The sequence below is a fragment of the Octodon degus genome, unplaced genomic scaffold (assembly GCF_000260255.1).
Source record: "Octodon degus isolate 3935 unplaced genomic scaffold, OctDeg1.0 scaffold00098, whole genome shotgun sequence".
Classification (NCBI taxonomy): Eukaryota; Metazoa; Chordata; class Mammalia; order Rodentia; family Octodontidae; genus Octodon; species Octodon degus.
The window spans coordinates 5,135,978-5,142,226 of record NW_004524674.1 but is presented as its reverse complement, the minus strand read 5'-3'; the positions used below and the strand labels follow the sequence as shown (position 1 = coordinate 5,142,226).

Sequence of the window (6,249 nt, the reverse complement as noted above, 5' to 3'; positions counted from 1 at the left end):
TTTTTTGGTGCTGGGAATTGAACTCAGAACCTCTCTCTTGCCAGGCAGGCACTGTGCCCCTGAGATAGATCCCTGGCCCACAGTATTTGTTTTTATTAAAATTAGTTCTTTCATTGCTAATAAATCCTAGTTTTTAATACAGGGAGCCCCCCTTATCCAAAATAGTGGTATCACCCAGATGCAGAGACGCTCGTCCTTTAATCCCAGCACTCAAGAGGCTATGGCAGGCAGGAGCACTACCGCCAGTGTGAGGCCAGCCGGGGCCACTATGCAGTGGGTGGAGGGCAGCCTGAACTGCACAGGAAGACCCCATCTCAAGCACAACACAAACTGGGCCCCCAAGTACTTCGGAAGATGTGCATACACATATGTGATATTCCAGGCATGGAACTGCAGTCTAAGCAGGAAACTCATTTACGTTCAGGGAGGCAGCAAGACACAGTGATCTTCATCATGTTCCTGAGCCTCGGTTGCATGGTGTATTTTCCACTCAAGCCATCACATCGGTGCTCCAAGTTTAGAATTTCAGAGCATTTTGGATTTTTGGGTTAGGGATGTTAAGTCTACTATGCCATGGCAAGGTAGAGATGCGATTTTTTTTTTTTTTTTTTTTTTTTGGTACTGGTGACTGAACCCAGGTCCTGCCTCTGAGCTACATTCTTGGTGTAACTTGTTAAACTATGTTGATATAGGGTTTGTTCAATTTCTAAGTTGCCCAGGCTGGACTTGAACTCCCAGTCCTCCTGCCTCAGCCTCCCAGAGTGCTAGGAGTACCAGAGTTGTCACTGCAGCCAACTCAAAATATAATCATTTTAAAATTTTTGTTTTGGCTTCTGTGCACTATTGGTGTAAAAAATACCATCTGGTCCCAGGTGGCCTTGTCTGCAGACACTACTGCAGACGGTTTTCGTTTTCCTGACATCTCCTGTGTTCGATGCTAATTACTAAGCTCTTCCTCGTCACTGAAGTACACGCACTTCTTTATCCTAGGGCGCTGCGAATCCTCGGAGGTCGAAGGCCGCACCCCACCCCACCCTTCCCACCCCCCCCCCCCCCCCCCTCCCTGACTTTCCATTTGTTTTGTTCTTCCATCTGGGCTTACTGGTGGGCGATGGCTTGGCTGAGGCTGTCCGGAGCGAGGTCCTCGCCCTCATCCTCGCTTCCTGCTGTGTCCTCGATTTCTTCCGGTTTGGAGGTTTTCTTTCCTTCCTCTTTCTTTCTTCTGTGGAGGCTCACCTTCCCCGAGCATATTCTTTGGACAAGCATAACTTAGGTGTTCACTTTCCCCACATTCATAACATTTAGATTCATCAAAGTAGTTTCGCCTTCGGATGAATTCAGCTGCTCTTCCATTGTCAATAGCAATGTTTGCCTTTATCACTCTACCAAATAACTGTTTGTTATTTATGGCTCTGGTGCAGCTTTGTGCAGAGTCTTTATCCAAAAATAATACAAACGCCACTCCTTTACTCTTCCTCGTCTTTGTCTTTCATTATAATAACCTTCATAACTTTGCCATACTTGGAAAATATCCGGTATAAGTCGTTGTTCGTCAGGGAGAAGGGCAAGCTGGACACGTACACTGTCCTTACTCGGAGCCAGGCCACCACGCATTTCGTTCTGGGCGGCCCAGCGTTTCGGGGCTCGCTTCAATCCGGCCACCAGAATATGTTTATTGAGGGAAAGAAAGCTTCGGTCCAAGATAGGGTCAGAATGGGGGCCCCTAATGGGTGATTCCCTAACTTTTATAGAGGAAAATGAAGCAGTGAGGTGGGTCTAAGATGGTGAACATGGAAACTCCCTTAGGTGGTCATGAGGTGGGACAAGACTATGGTCAACCAATGAGATTACAAGCACCATTGCTCAGGTAAAATTGATTAAATCCAGTATCAAATGGGAAAGCAAGTGACGTAGCAAGCGGGCATGAATACGGAACAGGGTCTCTTCCTGTTGGGGGTTGGGCTAGTGACTCATTTGGGCTCTTTCAAGGTGATTGATTCCTATTTAGAATATCAATCCCTGATGCCCATCCCTAGGGAAGTATGTAGCTATATTTGTTTCCCCTTTTGTCTTGAAGTCTGGCCTATAGGGAGTTTCTGTCTCTTCCAAGTTACAAAGTCACCTTGCCTTCCATGTTGTCTCCTCGGTGGCCTGATCCTGTCTGACTGTCTATAATATTTCTATCTAATTCAGCTGCCTACAACATTCCCCCCTCTGAAGGAGTAACCCAAACGCCATGAGGAAACCAGGGGTGATGAACGCTCTGGCTTCTTCGGGCTGAAAGGGGTCGTAGTTGTTGACCAGCAGTCAGAGATGCTCTCCAGAGGTTCAGATAGCTGGTTCTTACAATATTTCATCATAAGACCAGGCATGGTGGTATATGACTGTATTCCCAGAACTTGGGAGGCTGAGGAGGAGGATTCCTACTCTTACAAGGACAACCTGGACTGCATACTGAGTTTAAGGCCAGGCTGAACTACATATTGAGGCCCTGTCTCAAAAAACCAAAATGAAGACTGGGTACGGGGTGCACGCCTGTAATCCCAGTGCTGGGGAGGCTGAAAACAAAAGGAGCACTACGAGTCCAAGCTGTGTAGTAAGACCCTATATGGGGGAGGGGGTCGGGGAGATAGCTCAGTGGAATAAATGCTTTCCTGGCAAGCACAAGGTCCTGAGTTCAATCCCTGGTACCACAAAAAAAAAAAAAAAAAAAAAATTCTGAAGGGACTTGACTGACCTTATCAGATACAAGTTACATTTCTTGTTTGGGGCTGGGGAGATGGCTCAGTAGGATAAGTGCTTGACTGGCAAACACAAGGATCTGAGTTCAATCCCCGGTTCTGCAAAAAAAAAAAAAAAAAAAAAAAGACCTTATACTAAGTATTTTTTAAAAAATGTCATAAAGTTCAACACTTGCAGAAGATGGCCACCTATAGTGACCTCCATCCCAAATCTCCTGTGTTGAAAAAAAATTGTGTATTTTTGTTTTGTCTTGTTTTTGGTGGTATTGGTAATTGAACCCAGAACTTTATGCTTAGTTAACATTCCCAGGCCTTTTTTCTTTTTTAATTTCAAAATGGTCTCACTAAGTTGCTAAGTTACCAAACTGCCCAAGCTAGGCTTGAACTTGTTTCTCCTGCCTCAGCCTCCCAGAGTACTGGGATTACAGGTGTGCACCACCATGCACAACTGTTTGGCTGGTGTTCTGACAAACCAGAACATGCCTGAGTGCTGAAGGAGAAGCACAGCAGCAGAAAAAGGTAGAAAACAAAGGGGTCAGGAGGGGACCTGGACTGGCACAACTTTTACTGTTCCAAGAGTAGAGCGGGATAGTAGTGTCAGGCTAAGCTCATCTACTCACTGTGACCCAGGCTGTCCTCTAGCTTGTGAGATCCTCTTGCCTTGGCCTCCCAAGTCTAGGATTACAATCACGTAGCTGCAGGTTTTGCTCTGTAGGCAGAGGTGAGGTCCTCAACTGAGACACAAAGGGAGGAAGAAAGGGACAGTCCAGATGTGGTGGCACATGCCTGTAATCCCAGCACTCGGGAGACTGAGGCAGAAAGATCACTGTGAGTTCACCCTGAGTTCAAGACCAGCCTGGGTTATATGGTGAGCTCAAGGCCAGTCTGAACTGCATAGAGAGAGACCCTCTCAGGAAAAAAAAAAAAAAAGGAGTGGGCTAGGGACACAGGATCTGAGTTGTGAAGAGAGAGAGAGAGAGAGAGAGAGAGAGAGAGAGAGAGAGAGAGAGAGAGAGCTGGGAAGGAGAAGGCACAGGAAGCTGAGCTGGTGACACAGGTCCACCTCCCTGGCCCCTTGCTGCTACTCTCACCGCCTGCAGTGAGCTCTGTTGCTCCAGTCCTGCCATGGGTCTGGTCAGTGGGAGCAAAGCCTTCACAGCATTTCTCTGCCCAGGCCATCACCACCTCTGATCTCTCTCTGACTTCATCTGTCGCCTCCCTCCAGCTTCCTCCATGCTGGCTCTGTGCAGTGCTACAAGCACCAGGCACACCCTGCCACTGGGCCTTTACACAGGCTGCTCTCTCTGCTGGACCAGGGTTTCTCAGCATAGACACTTTGGCTGGGTCAGTGGTGCTGGGTTGTGAAGGGATTTTTCTGTGCATGGCGTAATGTTCAGCAGCATGCCTGACCCTCCCCTGAGGTGCCAGAAGCACATGCTTACCTCCTTGTGAAAACTGTTTCTAGACATCACAAAGCATCTGGGATTTGAGGGTAGCTATTGTTACTGACTAAGACCCATGGGCCTAGAAGATTCCCTGGGTTATCATTGGTTCATTCCTCTCTGTGTGTCTCTTGTCTCTGTCTCTGTGTCTATGTGTCTCTGTGTCTGTCTCTCTCTCTCTTTCTGTTTTGTTTTTTGAAACAGGGTCTTACTATGTAGTTCAGCTTGGCCCTGCACTCACTGTGTTTCCCAGGCTGGTCTTGAATCTGGTGATCCTCCTGCATGTTTGGATTACGTGTAGGTGATCCTCCTGCATGTTTGTGCCGCCATACCCAGCTATTCCCTCATTCCCTCATCTCTTTCGTGTCTCTGCATAAATCTCACCTCTTCACTGAGGCCTCAAAGACTGCCTATTTATTTATTATTTATTGTGGCTCTGGGGTGGAACCCAGGGCTCACACACATGGGCAAGTGCTCCATTCTAAGCCCCAGAGCAGCCTGTGACTGCTTTGATTTAATCTTGATTTGGCTCCAGCCTCAGAGCTCATCTTGTCCTTTACATTTTTGCTGAGGCAGCTGTCACCTTTTCAAGCATCACATGCTTTATTGATGTTACATTTACTGTATACGAGCCCTCCCAGTACAGGGAGCCTTGGAATTTTGCTTACTAAGGTAGCCCAAGTTTGGGAACTGTGTCTGACACATGGCAAATCTAGAAGAAATACTGGAGATGACTCAATCACTTTGGTGAAGGAAAAGTTGGTGCCCGTGTGTTTAGAAGTGACATCCACACTGTGTGCTTAAGCAGCTCCTCCAGGGCCAGAGGACCTCAGTTCTGTCTCTGTGTCCCCCTCAGCAGGCACCGGGTCACGTGCATGGAACTGGTGAGCGACCTGTGAAGCCTGAGTTTGGCTCTGGGCTAAAGGAGATGGCAGATTCATAAATAGATCTGAGATGGAAAGGGGCAGGTACCAAGCAGGACATGGAGGAGGGAGGAGAAGGGGCTGGCAGGGATGCAGGGATGGGCCCTTGGTCAGAAGATCTCACATCAGGACCGGCCACTTGGAACTGTCCCAGTGTCTCACACTAAGGGATCTCATCCAGCCAGTGAACAGGTAAATACGAGGGACTGAGCCAGGGCTGAGACTTCTCCAACATCAGTACCCTAACTACTCAAACCTTTTCTTCCCCATTTCAAGAAATGAGCAGGCATGGTGGTGCACATGTGTAATCCTAGCACTTGGGAGACTGAGGCAACAGGGTTGTTAGGAATTCAAGACCAGCCTAGGCCACAAAGCGAGCTCAAGGCCAGTCTGAACTGCATAACGAGACCCTGTCTCAGAATGACAAAAAATAAAAATAAAAGAAATAACAAAAGACTACATGGCAAACGAACAAAAAGTTGCCATATGTTGGTGTGTGTCTATAATCCCAGCATTTGGGAGGCAAAGGCAGGAGGATTGCTGAGATGGATCCAGGTAAAATTCCAGGAGCTGCCTGATATTTCAAATGACTGTTCGTAGCTGGGGTGTGCTCAGTGGCAGAGTAATTGCCTAGCATGTACAAGGCCTTGGGTACAGTCCCCAGCACCAAAGAAACTAAACTGAAACAATCAAATGACAACTTGGAACTGACACACCAAGGTTCACAGGCTGTGAATCTTGCAATCTTTCATAGGGGTGAGGGAGCCTGTTGGGGCCACACTGTTGGGGTCGCACTGAGGGTGGTTGGGAGAGGGGCCAGGGGATTTTCCCAGTAGCATTTTCTGCTTCTCATTTGGCAGATGGTTCTTATTACTTACCTGGTTCTTTTTCTTTTCTTTTCTTTTCTTTTCTTTTTCATTTTCTTTTCTTTATTTTTATTTTGACAGCGTCTCTCTATGCAGTTCAAGTTGGTCTTGAGCTTAAGCTCACTTTGTAGCCCAGGCTGGTCTCCAACTCACAACAATCCTCCTGCCTCAGCCTCCTGAGTACTGGAATTATGGGTGTGTACCACATACCCCCCCCATGGTGTTTCTTTTCTTTTTCTTTCTTTCTTTCTTTCTTTCTTTCTTTCTTTCTTTCTTT

At 47.3% G+C, this 6,249-nt stretch overlaps 1 pseudogene; it reads right to left on the bottom strand.

The window, feature by feature from the left end:
- Positions 1-937: 937 nt before the first annotated feature.
- Positions 938-1,614, bottom strand: LOC101583929 (annotated as a pseudogene).
- Positions 1,615-6,249: the final 4,635 nt, after the last annotated feature.